Source organism: Schistocerca serialis, chromosome 2 (assembly GCF_023864345.2).
Source record: "Schistocerca serialis cubense isolate TAMUIC-IGC-003099 chromosome 2, iqSchSeri2.2, whole genome shotgun sequence".
NCBI classification, from domain to species: Eukaryota; Metazoa; Arthropoda; class Insecta; order Orthoptera; family Acrididae; genus Schistocerca; species Schistocerca serialis.
Window position 1 is genome coordinate 428040151 of NC_064639.1, and position 17411 is coordinate 428057561.

Genomic DNA, 17411 nt, shown 5'->3' on the forward strand with positions numbered 1-17411 from the left:
GCGTGTTGGGACTATTTTACCGGTATATGGTCGTTTTTGGTCGATTTTTGTGGTTACGATTCGGAACCGATTACAGAATAGATAACTCACTTTACTATTGTATTTACGCATTATTTTCACAATTCGTTTGTTTGTTTCGTTTTAGGGCTTACTGACGAGGAAATTCTAGCCATATTAGATGACTCGGAAGTGGAAGTCTTCAGTAGGGATGACGAATTGTTAGATGTTAGATACAACTTGTACTATTCCAACAATCAAACCTAGACTTGGAGAAAGCTCTTAATCTTCTGACGAAGAGGAAAATTGTAACAATGCTTCTCCAGCAATACTACCGGTAGCTCCAGAAGTTCAGGACAATTTTCCCAGTCAACACAATAGAAAGAATTCTAAAAAAACAGTGGAAACACATCGTCGTTTGTCCACTTGGAGAAAAAGACCATTTACCTCCCAAATTTTTGCGCACTGAGAGAGTGAGGCAGGACAGGAAATTAAAACTCCAATGAGCTATTTCAGAGAGTACTACCCAGAAGATTTTTTTCAGTTAGCATCTGATTGCACTAACAGTTACTACTTTTCCAAGAAAGGGAAGTTGCTTCATACAAATCCTCAACAGATACAAAAGCTGTATGGCATGCACGTACTTATGGGATGCATTAGATATCCTTGTACACGTATGTAGTGGCAGAAGTCATTGCGTATGCCAACTATTGCAGATTGTATGCCTAGAGACAGGTTCTTCCCTCTCAAAACAGCACTGCATGTTGTAGACACTAACAACATTCCGCGTGAATCAGAAACTAATAGATTGTGGAAAGTACAACCTGCAATTAATGTTGTAAGCAGTGCTTGTTTGAGACTTCCACGCACCTCTGAAAATCATTATTCCATTGATGAGCAAATGGTACCATTTCTGGACGCTGCACATTGTCTCAGTATGTTCCAAATAAACCGCGCCATTTGGGAATTAAAAACTTTGATTTGGCAACAACGAAAGGTTTAGTACTTGATTTTGAATTTTATCAAGGTAAATCAACTCCTCTGCCAGATGTTGGCCTTGGTCTTGGGCCATCTGTAATACTTTGCCTTGCTCAAACATTACCTCAAGGTGCAAGACTATATTTTGACAGATATTTTACAGCTTTGTCATTATTGCAACAGTTGCATGACCTAGGGCTGGAAGGAACTGGAACCATAATGGAAAACAGCGTGAAACCAGTTCACCTGACTGAAGAAAAAAGACTGAAGAGAAGAGATATGGAAGAATTGTGCAGGGACGATGATAAAATAGTCATTATCCAGTGGAAAGATTCCAAAGCTGTGACCCTTGCCTCTACGTGTACAGGATGTGAACCTGTAAGCAATGCTGAGACATGGAGTAAACCAGAAAAGAAGTACATCTTAGTGTCATGTCCTGTTGTCGTAGTGAAGTACAACCTGTGCATGGATGGAGTGGACCTCTAAGATCAAACGACGGACACCTACAGGACTTTCTTGAAGACAAAAAAGTGGACTTTAAAAGTTTTGATTCATTTACTTGATTTGGCTTGCGTCAGTTCCTGGTTACAATACAAAGTTGAATGCGAAGCCAATAAAGTACAAAAGAGAAACACTTTAGATCTTCTTGGAGACCGACAAGTGATTGGGGAAGCGCTAATTTCTTCTTCTTCAGGACAGGAACATGAAAGTGAATCCGATGAAGAGCCACCAAATAAAATGTACAAACCAGCAAACACACCATGTGATGAGAAGCAGCTAGACGGATATCATCACTGGCCGACTGTTGATGATTTGCCTTCAGCTCGTTGCTGCAGGCAAAAAAATTGCAAGAAGAGGATGAGAACAAGATGTCTGAAGTGTAATATTTATTTGTGTTTGTAAAAGACAGTAATTGCTTTCGTGAATATCACTGCAAGAAATGACATAAATATGTAAGATAATCCAAACCCACACAATCGTGTGGATCCAAAATTTGTATCAAAATTAAAAAATAAAATTTTCTAAGCAATTGGTTCACGATTATATATTTATTTTAGTTACAAGAATGCATTTATTTCCAAATTTTCATTTCAAGTTTGGGTGGGGGTCTGAAAGGGATATAAAATAATAAATATGCCAAAGGGGCATTAGTCACAAAGATAGTTAAGATAAAAAAAACGTAATGGCGAGCCACTAAGGGCTGCTCGTTACTTGCTTGCGTGGTGCAGGTTGTAAACGGACTGTCCGTTTTTTATCTTAAATATCTTTGTGACTAATGCACTTTTGGCATATTTATTACTTTATAAATGACATATATGTACTGCCAATCTTTCACAATGATTCCGTACTTATAATTTGTATCATACGTTTTTAGTCATAATTCTGTGACCATGTTATAGACCATTCTTTGATTTAAATTCTGAGCAAGAGACTCCTAGCAGTGTTGAAACCCGGTTAATTCGTTAAAAATTAGTGACCGAGGGCTGTTTTTCTTTTAATTGTCACAAGCAATACATTCCGTGCAACATAATGCGTTTTCCTGAACCAATGGTTGAAGACTAACAGCAGCCGAACTATGGAATAACCATCCAATGTGTAGATCGTGTAATGGTACTTGAATTACGCAACCATTACGGCCCCTCAACTCAACCTCTCGATACAGCAATATTCTACTGTGTTTCTGTAAAGTAGTTGACATATTTCTGAGATAACATTCAGATTTGATTTCATTAATGTAGAGATACTTCGATGCATCGATATGTTTATGTTGCAATGATATTATTCTTATGTGTATTCTTTCTTTTGTCACTATGATCTTTGACGTACTTGCAACTCTTGATTTTTGGGCACGTAAGCAGTTGTTAGAGAGTCGGACCTTGAGAAAGTCAAGTCTTGGACGTCATGTTGGAAAGACGCATATGGTAGCCAGTTTATAAAAGGTAAACTGTAACAGTGAGGAAGATGTTTTCAAGTATATTTTGTATTGTGAAGTGATGTTTTGTGTGTTACGTGCTATAGCAACAAAAGCAATAAAAAAGAAGTGTAACTTAAATTCGGAGTGCTGATTATTTTTTTACATCACCATGTCAACTTTGAAAGGTTTATCTTCTGGTAAACCTTCCGGGATGTAAGGTCGTGGTCCATTAAACTCTTCAGCTCCTAACGTTTCGTCCAGAGCTGCGCTGGACATCTTCAGAGGGGTGTTTCTCCTCCGGTGAGTCTTGCCGACTGACGGGTTGGACGTCTGAGAGCGACTTATATATCGTAGAAAGAAGTCGCTCTCAGACGTCCGACCCGTCAGTCGGCAAGACTCACCGAAGGAGAAACACACCTCTGAAGATGTCCAGCGCAGCTCTGGACGAAACGTTAGGAGCTGAAGAGTTTAATGGACCACGACCTTACATCCCGGAAGGTTTACCAGAAGATATGTCATCCGGTCGTGAAAGCTTTCATACTTTGAAAGGTTTCATCTTCAAGAATGGTTTGTGAAGCGCATCAACAAAACTTTTGAATATATCAGAATAAAACCTAGGCCTCTTTGCATCCAAACTTTATAGAAGCTCTCCTGCAAACTCTGCAGAACCAGCACTCCTGAAAGAAAGGATATTGCGGAGACACGGCTTAGCCACAGCCTGGGGGATGTTTCCAGAATGAGATGAAACTTCTGTAAAGTTTGGAAGGTAGGAGGCGAGGTACTGGCAGAAGTAAAGCTGGGAGGACGGGGCGTGAGTCGTGCTTGGGTAGCTCAGTTGGTAGAGCACTTGCCCGCGAAAGGCAAAGATCCCGAGTTCGTGTCTCGGTCAGGCACACAGTTTTAATCTGCAAGGAAGTTTCATATCAGCGCACACTCCGCTGCAGAGTGAAGATCTAATTCTGGAAACATCCCCCAGGCTGTGGCTAAGCCATGCCTCCGCAATATCCTTTTTTTCAGGAGTGCTAGTTCTGCAGAGTTCGCAGGAGATCTTCTGTAAGGTTTGGAAGGTAGGTGGCGAGGTACTGACAGAAGTACAGCTGTGAGGACGGGGCGTGAGTAGTGCTTGGGTAGCTCAGTTGGTAGAGCACTTGCCCGCGAAAGGCAAATGTCCCGAGTTCGAGTCTCGGTCCGGCACACAGTTTTAATCTGCCAGGAAGTTTCATTCTAAGGACTAATTACAACAGCTGTCAGGTAGCTCACCTCAATAAAGGGTACAACGAATTGATGACACCCTTTCCAACTGAATCATTTCACGCATCCCGGCCAGAGAGGGTGCAACGTCGTACCGATAAGTGGGCTCATATTGCCAAGTTGACTCGGTTTTATAATCACTCAAATAACACTATATACCCACGCAGTCCGTGAAGTTCCATTTAGTTTTCCTCTCCCCTTCTAGGTACTTCATTTTCTTTGTCATGTGTTGGGCGCCAGTTACATTGCGATGGATTACTTTTAGTTATTCAAGTGATTCATGAGTCAGTTAATGTTGATTACATGTATTAATTTTAAGATAATAACTCCTGAATGTGGCATTTGCCATTATTGTGTTAAATACAGGGATTAAGTGCGCCAGCTGATAGAGTACGTTACTTTTAGTAATGTGAACTGTTCTACTCTGTACTACACCTCGTTATTTTGATTTGATCTTTCTAGAAATATTAAAGTACGTCCATCAATATGATTAAAATAAGAATGCAGTAAAATGTCCAATATATTAATGAAAAACTCGGTGGTTTTTTTTTCTAGAATTTTTTTAGGCAAATAGAATTGGCAGACAGATTATGGAAGGTGTGCGTAACTGCAGGACTTTGGCTGGAGATGATCAACCTGTTGGCAGCACAAATTCACTTCACGTGTTGAATCGGCGAGCATTCCGGAACGGCTGAGTCGAGGCAGCAGCTTGGTGCATTCCTGGCGGCTGCGACCCGAGCTGAATGTGGCCGGGCATCTACTAGCTATGACTTCCACTGGTGGTCATCGATTACATGTGTAAGTAAAATCTTGTGCAGCATCCCATCAGAAGTTGACAAAGTATTCCTCATGAATCGTTACACCACAGCGTCACACTCAAGGAGAATCATTTACCTAGCAATCTGTAAAGTTTTGTAAGCTCTATTCTTTGTACGGCAAATAGAATTATTACGTAACAATTGTTCGTGGTCCGCAATGTCACTTTTTTTTCTTTATGCTAATAGACTCACTCACTCGCAAAGTATGTTCCAACGTGAAACTTTCGCAGCCTTACCTTTAGCTTCGTCCAGCTTCGCTGATGTCTGGCAAGTACGGTGCCCCGTCGGTACGTCCGTTTGTCAGGTGTCACCGACAACCGTCTTTGCCGTACAGATATCTCCGTCCCTGTAGCCAGTCAAACCAGACGCTAACTGCACAGGCGCACCATCAAGTCAGAAAGTGACTTTTGAAATGACTTACCTTGTTATGCCTCGAGGGTTGAAGTGACTAGAGTCGCCTTCCCACACCTACAGATTACAGACTTACATGTAAACAACTGTCATTCTATTTTCCTCACATCATCTGAAAGTCATTGTTAATTAAGGAATAACTAAAACGGTAATTCATCACTGGTCTGATATTTCTTTAGCTCGTCACACACAATTTTGAGCCTACGCTACTTCTTCTTCCTCCATTACCATTTGCCATTTATAGTTACGGATGCGATCTATAGACAATGTTATGACTAACATCTATAGAAGTGACCTGAGATGGTTGTTGTAGTAAACGAGAGAAGGAAGCAAGCGAGACCAGGTTTTTACCCCCGCCGGTGGCGAAGCCATTGCAAATGGAGCAAAAGTTCAGTTTGAGAAACAATGGGTAAGGAAATGAGCCCTCGCTTTTTTCAAAGAAACCATGAACCCCTTTAACTTGAACGACTTAGGGAAAACCTCAGTTAGGCTGGCTGGGCCAGGATATGAAGCCTGATCCTTCCGAACGCAAGTCCAGTGCCTTGTGCTCAGCACCACCTCGCTCAGTGATCTCGCTGCGTTGACGTGATACAAATTCCATCGAATTTTCGCTTTACAACGTAGTGCGTTAATTTGAAACTGCAACTGGAAACGGAACCGGCTGTAGGTCATTAGAAGAAACTCTCTTGGCAACTGTCTCAAGTGATTTAGAAACACCACGGGAAACTTAAATCTGAAGAGAAGATTTGGTATTCCAACACTTTCTAATGGGGCTCCCACAGAGTTTTCACTCGCAGCGGATGCCCCTTCAGTTCCGAGTAGGTACGCTGGCATGCGCGACAACGACACTTCCCATCCGTCGTTAAATTCAGATTGTGTAGAGTCTTCACTTGTCCCGTGCTGCGGTGGAGAATTAATTGTGTTATGTTCATCACTTTGGGTTTGTTGATGACTATTGGTAAGGCTTTCATAGTCTGCTCTTCTGAATCCCACAGCGGGTTCTGTGTCTTCATCTCTGCTGTGCAAATCCGTTACGGTAGTTAGAACTACTATATCTGTCGTCAAGGTAGCAACTGGGTGATACGATCACAGATTAAAAAAAATGCACATTACATAGGTCCGGGCAACCACTTCAGAAGTCATCAATTGTGTCCACTGGTGCAGGTATCTTAAGGATGATAATATTTACAGCTTCCTGAATGAAAATATCGTAAATTGATTTGGTGGTGAAGATGATAACATGACGTAAGCTTCCTCCACCCCACTTAAAACAGTGTCGAGTAATACGGCCATTTATTGAATAGAGGAAGTCCTTTTATTTTCTCAAACTCCTGCTAATGAAACAGAACAGTTTCTCTGCTTTAGGGGAATAAAATTGAATTTATCGGTCTTCAGGATTTATGGAGGATTTATATCCGTCGATTCGTAACAAGATGGTGACAAAGTGACTCCACAACAGACTAAATGCATCTTCGTTTTATTTCGTGTAACACCTGTAACAGTCCACTAACATGAATAGGAATGACTCAAACTTATTTGTCATTTAATAAGAAAAATGTCGTCAAAAATAAGACAATGTGATCTCCATGAAACCCATGTCATTACCTCAATCGCTTTAATTGAAAGTTTTCTATCATCAAATGATTCCATAACACGAAAATTAACTTGGCAGACAAAGAACTTAAATTAAGAACCATAGTGTAACGTAAATGTGTAGCGTCAAGTCCAAAATACGTAACAGCAGGGGGCATATTTTTAACGTTGGGTGTTCCATTTGATACAGGCAGACTCACAGGAAAAAAGAAAAAGATTTTCATTTGATTCGCTTCAATTCTTATGTACATCGTGTTTAAAGTTATAAAACCGTATCATGTGTCTGTCCAAAAAGAGATCTGAAGGTAAGGAAAGAAAGTATGCAGCCAGACATTAATGTTCCACATACTGATTTGTGCGAGAGATCAGAACACTGAGTAGTACCTCGGGATGCTTATGAAGGAAGCATTCCGTAACAAGTGAGAGTGTTTAGCATTGGCAAAGATGGCAGTACTGAAGAACAACAGAGGTTATTAACAAGTGATTCAGTTGGTAGTATAAGGAATCTGACACGGTAAATCAAAAGTAAAGACACATTCACCATAAATTTAAAAACGTGCCAGAAGGAAGAGACTTTTATGTGGACATATTGGGATACTTTCTTATTCCTCTTCTGATAGGCATTCCAACATCTGCTGCAGAAACGACCTGAACATAAACGATTATGATCAGAGTAATTTCTGTTTGACAAATTTTCCAGTCCAGGTAGGCAACGGCTTGCTATCTCATAACTACAGCATGAAAGCTGTGGGTCATTCGATACCAATATGTCAGCCACGCACTATCTGTTGAGAAGACACACTAAAGCGCTCAAGTAAAAGTCCGCCTACCAATTTTCTACTTGACTCAATGTTGTACACCAATAACATATCATCTTCGAAGAAACATAATCAAATCATACTATGCCTGCCGCGTCATCGATTTGTTAGAAATAAATTTCCTAAATGAGTTTGTGAATTTTTGTGAATAGAACCATCTAGTTCACTTGATTTATAAGACTTTATGCTACTTATCTGATGACAGAAGAGTGGTTTTTAATTTTTAGTTTCTAACAGAGAGGTTTTAGTTCGGCTGGTTTAAACACTACAGAGTAAAGTGTTAGTAATTTTGCAATATGTCACTATTGTCAATAACCATAATCAAAGTTTATAATTATTGTGAAATTAAAATCAACTGTGAAATATCTTACTGTCCTGTAGCACGCATACCTAGTTATTTGAGGTAATCGATTCCTTGCTGCCAGTTACTTCACTTTACCTTATCGTAGTTTGCTGCATTTTCTGCATTATTTTTAACTAACAAATACAATGTGATTGTCGTATGACTAGGTCCTACCGTCGAGTAGACCGTTCGCCGGGTGCAAGTCTTTCGATTTGACGCCACTTCGGCGACTTGAGCGTCGATGGGGATGAAATGATGATCATTAGGACAAAACAGCACCCAGTCCCTGAGCGGAGAAAATCTTCGACTCAGCCGGGAATCGGACCCGGGAACTTAGGATTGACATGCTGTCGCGCTGACCACTCACCTACCGGGGGCGGACAACAAATACAACCAAAACAGTGGTACTCCACTAGCAGAATAATACAAAGAAATTCATCACTGCCTTAATGAAACACTAGCAGTTCGCTTCCGGAAGCATAAGCAGAACAAATACCTACCTTATGGGGCTTAAAATACAGTACTCTCACACACACTAATACAGCGTTCCTACGTCACCCAGTTTAGTTATAGCTAGCACAATGTTATTGCTGTTATGGTGCCGCATTAAACAGCAGAGAAAATAAGTTAGTAAACGATCATTTAAGATATCTGATAAATACCTGTTTCTCAATGGTATGGTTGGTTGGTTGATTTGGGGGTAGGAGACCAAACAGCGACGTCATCGGTCACAACGGATTAGGGAAGGCAGAGGAAGGAAGTCGGCCGTGCCGTTTCAAAGGAACCATCCCGGCACTTGCCCGAATCGATTTAGGAAAATCACGGAAAACCTAAAACAGTATGACTGCAGGCGGGTTTGAACCGTCGTCCACCCGAATGCGAGTCCAGTGTGCTAACCCGTGCGCCACCTCGCTCGGTCTATGGCATGGGAGAATGCAGACAGAATGACATTATTCCTGACATTAGCTTTACAACACCTACCACGAGGTTTATGCACTGCAGGTTGAAATGGCGCATCATAAATCAATTCTGACAATTATCCTTCCTCAGCACAAAGGAAACGACTGTGTTTGCATTACTAACGAACTGTTTGCCACGTCATATTTGCGCGCAACTATGTATCGATTTTGAACTTTGACCTAGCCCTGTGACGAGCTGTAACTTGTTCGATCAGTGTACTCAGACTGGATAGAAAAGACATGTAGAAACGTTTTAGAGCTGGAAGAAGAAATACAGGCGTATGTGGATTCAGTTAAGTCCTGCTTTAAAGGCGATCACCCTTAATTAAACATATTTCAGAAATACACAAATTTCCTGTGCTAGTTTTGCTTCGTTTCTGTCTCATCCCGTACACGTTTCCGTGGGATTGCAAGACCTATTTGTATAAACTGCTCGTTCATTGGTGTTGCGTCGATGAGATTTGTCAGTGAGTAAGAACACATTTCTAGGGAAAAAAAAGGTTGCGTTCCACTACGGCATTACTAACATTTTCACAGAAACGTGAACATTATTATTGTTTTTTGTTGAGAGTGTGTAAATTGTTGAGCAAGTGAATATCTGTTTTACAGATATTTTATTTGACGGTAGGACAGGTAAAGCCAAGGAAATGCATTTAGGTATTCAGGGATAATCCAACCTGAAGCCTAGTAATGGTATCCTAATTACTCATAACACGTGTCCACGTATGAAGCTGTTTGCGCGTGCCGTAGTTGAATGTGGTTAGTAGGATGAGGCATGCTGCAGTTCATTTGAAAGACTTACGACATCAATGAAAAAAAAAAAAGAAAGGCTGCAATAAATTTGTTTGCCTAACGTATATCTGCAACGCTGGAGCACTGACATGGCAGAATATAATGTCAATTATAGCCTATCGTGATACTGGCGTGGTACTGTTTCAAAGTAATTTAATTAATTAGCGATTGTATGTTTCCTATCGCACTATCAGAGCAAAACCTCGCTGACGAGTAAATAACATTTTTTTCTATTATCTCATTCCCTGCTGTCATATTTCTTTAACACATGCTGAATAGTTTGACATGAACAATCGGATTTCAAAGAGATATAAACGTTAAAATTCGCTAATGCTGCTTGATTGTTCCGCGTGATTGCGAACGGCGTGCGCATTATGCTAATAAATTATATACACACCACTGCATCCGTTAGAGCAAGCTACACGATTGCACAGTACAGATTTTCATTTTTAATGATTTCCAGTGTATCAGATACCAAGCTTCATCATCCAGAAATTTCACAGTGCATTCGAATATGAGACAGCGTACCATGACCTGTCAGCAACAAAAAAGCTGTTCCCTGTATGTAGGCTTTGGAAGACAGTTGTGTAAATACGTACAAACATATCAGAAAGCGTATTTTACAGTTTTACAGAGCATTTACGAACTCGGAGAGATCTAGAAATCGATAAAAAGAAGGCGTATTATGATCTGACTGTGAATACATCATGTGTTCTCCGTAGATACGTCTTCCTCCGCTTTATTTATTGACTGACTGGCCTGCCCGCTGCTTCGCTCGCCATTGCTTAGTCTTTACAACAAAAATAATTTTACGAAAATTTATTAGGCCTACTGAAAAATTAATGCATTAAAGTTCCGTTTCTTTTTCTGTGCAGTTCTGACAGAACCGATTTGTCATGGTGGCTGTTAAATAACTTGTTTTGATTTAGCTGAAAAACTGAAACATTTTATAAACTTTATAACTCCAATTAAGACCGTGGCACGATGTTGCCGATTGTTCTTCTAACCAAAAAGTGATTCCGGTAGCTAGTCGTGTCTTTTGAGGTCTCGTGGTGATATTTACTTAGAAACTTTCATCCCGTAACACATATTTATTTGTTTCTAAACGAGAAATCGAATTCCAGTTTTCATAAATTTAGCTTTAAAAGTGTTTTAATACAACGAAATACTTTGATAAAAATTTTCATACTCTAATTCACACCTGTGGGGGTTGAATCTACAAAAGAGCACTGCTATACGTAATTTTATAGTTCTAGCCGAGAATCCAAGATTTAGCTTAAAAATGCTTTCATAATGAAATACGTACACAAAAATTTTCATCGCATATTTCACCCCTTTTAGGGTTTGGATTCCCAAAAACAAGTATTTTCTTATTTCTGTGGCGTCACAGTCATTTTTAAAGAATTTTTATTTTTATCCAAACGAATGGTAGCAATGAGTAAGCGTAGTAAAAATAATATTTAATTATCTGAAAATTTGCCGTCTGTGAAAGATAGCGATATGTGAACATCATTATTAGTACTTAATGTAAGAACAAAGAAGCTAATGTCTATGAAACCATTAGAAATGTAATGGAGCAATGTAAAGAGAGTTCCCTTGCGATTAAGTCTGACAGACGATTAGGGCGTCTTCGGAATTAGGTCTTTCTTGATCGCTGACGCTGAGCGGTATTATCAGCTGTGAATATGTTGTGCGTTCTTAGACTGAATGTCCGTTTAAAATGTAAAAAGTGTTTTGTTGAACTAATACTACGTCATTTGAAGAATGTATTACATTTTGGATAAAAATAAAAGATAAATTATTAAAATTTTGACTTTTACAAAGATGATTGAGATTAAACAAAAAATACAATTTGATCCCAGTTTTCTTACAACGTTACCGCCGACGTCCGAGTTCCATAAATAATTTTTCGTTCACAGGAGCTCAGTCCGTCAGTTCACCTAATGATGGCGACATGTATGATCGCCGAAATATTGTGCCCGTTGGACACTATAGACCGGCAGCACAGCCGTGGATATTTTGATTATCAAATACGCCGGGAGAAACTCAAGAATCACAAGGGCAGTAATGTTATATTTCTAGCCGAGTAGTCAAATAGCAATTTTCGTAGACGTTGCTTTAAGAATGAGTTACTTCTTTAATAATGGTTTTAAAAAAAGCACTCACTGAATTTCCAAATATTCAGGAGGATGTATTGTTTTCTTTGTGACCGAGGAACCAAATACCAATTTTCATAGTTCAAGTTTAAAAATTGCCTTAATAGCAACATATTTTCAGAAAACCTTTGATCTCTTATTTCACCCCCTTACTGGGTAGAGTCAGTGAATCAGTCGGGGCATTTCCTTTTATATGTGGAGATAACTGTGAGTAGTGTTGTAATAAGCTATCATTAAAACATATGTTTTACAATAACGGTTACGTGCCTACACAGAAGATACAAGAAAATCTTGGTGGCAATATAGACCGTTTTGAAAATAGTTTGATTTCCTGTGCAGTCACACGCAGTTTCAATAAGAGATTGTGAGTATAGTTCAACTTTACTGGTGTGTGTTAATACCTGGCACCACCAAATGGCTATTCAGTTAGGAAAACAAATTGCGACGTGCAAGTGTGATGTTACACTTCACACTCACACAATTGGGCATATAGGGGGCGCTATTAATCCAAGAGTGGCGATATTTTGCTGAGGTGCCAGACTTAGTACGGACTTCAGTGCGAGATGCTTTTCATATTTTCCACAACGATACTCTGTCTCGAAGTCAACCAAAAGATCCACAGAGATTCTAGTCGTATGTAAAGCACACAAAGCTGCAAAACACTATTAATAACCTCACTGTGTAATAGTAATGGTAATGTTACTGGTGGCAGTGCCAATAAGAAAGGTTTACTAAACAGAGTTTTCTCAAATTCCTTCACCAAAGAAGACGAAGTTAATATTAGAGAATTTTAATTGAGAACAACATGTGTGACTTAGAGGTATATTTTGCCAGTGTAGCGAAAGACCCCAACTCACTTATTAAAGGCAAGGCCTCCGGTCCAGGTTGTATACCAGTTAGAATCCTCTCAGAGCATGTTGATACAATAGCTCCACACTAAGCAATCATTTATAACCGCTCGCTCGACGAAATGTCTGTTCCTAAAAAGTGGGAAATTCCACAGATCACACTACTACTCAAAAAAAGGAAATAGGAGAAATCTACTTCAGTGCGAAATCGTAATGGAACGTGCACTATCTTCGAACATTATGAATTACCTCAAAGAAAACAACTTATTGACAAATAGCCAACATGTATTCAGAAAATATGATTCTTGTAAAACGGAACTTTTTCTTTATTCACACATAGTAATGAGTGCTATCGACAGGGTGTCCCAAACTGCTTCCATATTTTTCGATTTCCAGAAAGCTTTTAACAAAGGACTTCTAATCAAAGAGCTTGCTTACGAGTATCGTCCCAGTTGCGCGACTGTATTCGTGTTTTCCTATCAGTAATGTCACAGTTCGTAGTAACTGTCGGAGGGTTACTGCGTAAACCAGAAGTGATGTCTGGCGTTCCTTGCGAAAGTGTTACAGGCCCTCTGCTGTTCCTGATTTGTATAAACGATTTAAGAGACAATCAGAGCAGCCCTCTTAGATTGTTTGCAGAGGATGCTGTCAGCTACTGTCCGCTAGAGGCACCAAATGATCAAAACCAACTGCAAAATGATACAGACATGATACCTGTATGGTGAGGATAGTAGCACTTGGCTCTAAATAATGAAAAGTGTGAAGTCATTCACATTAGTAATAAAAGCAATCCGTTAAATTTTGGTTACAGTACAAAACACACAAATCTATAAGCTGTCAATTAAACTAAATTATCAGGAATTACAATTATGAACAAGTTAAATTCGAACGACACACAGATAATGTTGTGAGGTAAGCGAACCAAATACTGCATTTCATTGGGTGAACACTTAGAAAATGCGACATGGATACTAAAGAGACTGCCTATACTACGCTTATCTGATTGACTGAGAACACCGAAAAAGTTCGAAGGAGGGAAGAATGTAGATGGTACTACGGATACCATACCTGAACGGGGGTGGCAATCATTAAACAACGTCCCTTTTAGTTGCGTCAGAATCTTCTCATGAAATTATAATTACAAACTTTCTCCTCCGAATGCCAAATAATTTTGTTGGCGCCCACCTACACAGGGAGAAATGATCATTGTAATAAAATAAGAGCAATTAGCGCTCGCACGTAAAGATTAAATTGTTCTTACTTCCCGCGCGCTGTTCGAGAATCGAACGGTGGAGGAAAAAAGGTATTGGTTCAATGAACCCTCTGCCAGGCAGAGTAGTCATGTTCATGTATTTGTCGTAGGATCGAGTCGTGCATCGTCTACATTTACTCCTAGCAGCAAAACTCGCTGCAAAATTGATTTAACTCATTATCCTTCATTCATTCTAAATTGTGTAAGTATCGCCAAAATAGATGAATTCAAATTATTAAGTGTAGGTCTGAACAAACAAAACATACTTAAAAATGATAAGAGGTGTATTTTTTCGAATAATTGTTTGTAGACAACATCACAGGATTCATACTGAATGAAAGGATGATCTATTCAGTCAGTTATTTGAAACACACATAAATAATTACGTAATTACCATGAGAAGTGGCAGGAAACAAACTTTTACCCCAACTGGTAACCAGCCAACTGCCGCCAAGAAAAGTACAACCAGACTATCCGATTCCGGGGCGTCAGGATTAACAAACAAACAGAGGGAGTCGCAGTCCTCTGGCTAACTTTGCCCAAACACAAAAAGCGGCACAAAAGTTACATTCACTAGAGCAAACCCTAAACAAACAAAAAATAAAAATTCTGACGCCCCAAGAAACAAGACTGACGAAAACGCAGTGGATTTTTGGAACTACGTACTTTTCACAAGTAGAACAGACAAACGTATACTGAAAAACACACAACTTTTAGGGGTCGCTTTTGCAGTCAAGAGAGGGATACTCATCTCCGAAACAAATCTGAAACCTGTAAAGAATAGCCCAATAACAATCATCTTCATGGGTGCATATGAAACAAACACATTAAGGATGACATGCCAATCAGTGTTGAAAATAAAATCAACCGCGTAAAGGTAGACAGATCAGGGGAAACAATATCTAAAATTCCACCAAACCATGTCAGAATCCTACTAGCTGGAACCAATGCACAGCTAGGCAATGACACTAAGTACACGAAAAAAAATTGGAAAATTACCAGCACATAAACGAACCAGCCAAAACGGACAAAGCAGAGCTCCCCAGGATATTCAACATTAAAATCATGCCAATACACTTGAAAAAGAAACAATCGAAACAGGTGACACAGAGATTACCGAATTCACTCATCAATGAATTCCAAATTGACCATGTAGCAATCTTTTATTCAAACGAACTTCCAAGTCACATAGGGTACAAACAAAGATTCGTAATATTACCTGACAACTACATTTGAAAAGAAGACTAAGTTCACAAAATTTGACGTTAGCGGGATACAACCATCTTTCATGGAAGAACGAAAAAAAGCAGTTCAACAACTGACAATAATTCAGAAGCAAATTTATTGAAACAGCACGAACACTAATTCCTCTGAATAAAAGAAAATAGTACTGTTGTTGGAATAAGGGATATGAATATGTAGTTCAGTCTCGATAAGATTCTTAGAACTATCGCAACAGCAAAAAGACAGAAAACAACTAAAAAGCGTTCTTAACAGCGAGGAAAGCCAAATTAACATTACAGACCAAAATTAAATAGGAAAAGTATCAAAAAGTTGAAATCGAGAAAGAGTTCGAAGGAAATAACACATTAAATTTGTATAAGAACTTCAAAAATAAGCTCATAGGATATTAAAAATCAAGTCTCTGCTTCAAGAAATAAAACGATTAGTTGGCTCTAAACAATCAAGAGAACTGTAAGAAATTTGCTAGATATTTAAAAGAATTACTTGACTATCCAGAACCAATAAATAGAATCCCATCAGAAAAACTTAGAACACAAAACCGTATTTATTACCGCCAGGCTAAAAAGAAATTGTGGAACAGATCAAAAGAATAAAAAACAATGAAGCTTTTGCGACGGGAAGATGGAATCATAGTACAAATTCCGAGGAGGAGGAGGAGGAGATTAGTGTTTAACGTCCCATCGACAACGAGGTCATTAGAGACGGAGCTCAAGCTCGGGTTAGGGAAGGATGAGGAAGGAAATCGGCCGTGCCCTTTCAAAGGAACCATCCCGGCATTTGCCTGAAGTGATATAGGGAAATCACGGAAAACCTAAATCAGGATGGCCGGACGCGGGATTGAACCGTCGTCCTTCCGAATGCGAGTCCAGTGTGCTAACCACTGCGCCACCTCGCTCGGTACACAAATTCCGAAATCAACAGGTTCAAACACCAGAAAAAAATCATCAAAATCATGCAAGACTTTTGCAAACATTCATTACTCAAAAAGGGAGACAAAAGAGATGTAAAAAAATTACAGGGGACTCTCACTAATATCAGGTTCATACCAAATTATGTTCCAGTGTCTTATCGACAGGGCATAGGAACAAGTTTAACAAAAAATTAGAGAAATATTGAACCTAGCGCTAATACTAAGACATCAGAGAATTTGTAACGAAAATTTAGTCTGCGCATTTGTTGACTGCAGAAGAGACTATGACTAAGGTAATCGCAGATCACTCTCCCAGATATTAAAAGAACAAGGTCTAGGTCTGAAATCACTTGCAGTCGTAAAATAGGCACTGACAGATACAAATATCAAGGTTAATTTTGTGAGGGAACTCTCAAATCCGTTCAAAATCAAAAAGGGGTGACACAAGGAGATGGGTGTTCGCCATTACCAGCTGTGCCCTTGAGAAAGTGACACAGAATTGAGTCCTCAAAATTGACCAGCCAGTCATTTTAGGTAGAGGTAAGTTATCTACTGATTTCCTAGCATTTGCAGACGATTTAGCAACCTTAACTCTTGACATTTTATCAGAGTTACATCAGACTGAACTTTTGAAAGAAACTGCGGAACTAATCGGTCCACAGATTTCTTTTGAAAAGACAAGTGCTTGACCTGCAACAAACAAGTACCAGAATTCATGGATACGAAATATTGCAAAATTAAGCGAGTTACACAATTTAAATAATTTGCTGAAACCATACAGGAAAGTGAAATTGAAGCTAAAGGAAAATAAATTACGTACTAAAAGATGGAAACTGCATACCGTCTAACCAAAAATATAGACAATAAGAACTGCCTCCAAGCACGCAAGACTAAGACAATACAGCGCAGTAATTTAACGAGAATGACCTTGTAGATTAGAAACACTACTTCTGAACAGTAAGACTGACGCTAAAAACACTGAGAAAAAGGAATGCAGAATCGTACGAAAAGCTCTGGGCCCAAAACTTGTAGTTGAAGAATATCGCTTCAGAAGCAATCAGGAAAACAAATAATACACAAACATCCACAATGACATTAAAAAACGCAGCTCAAAATTCTATGGAT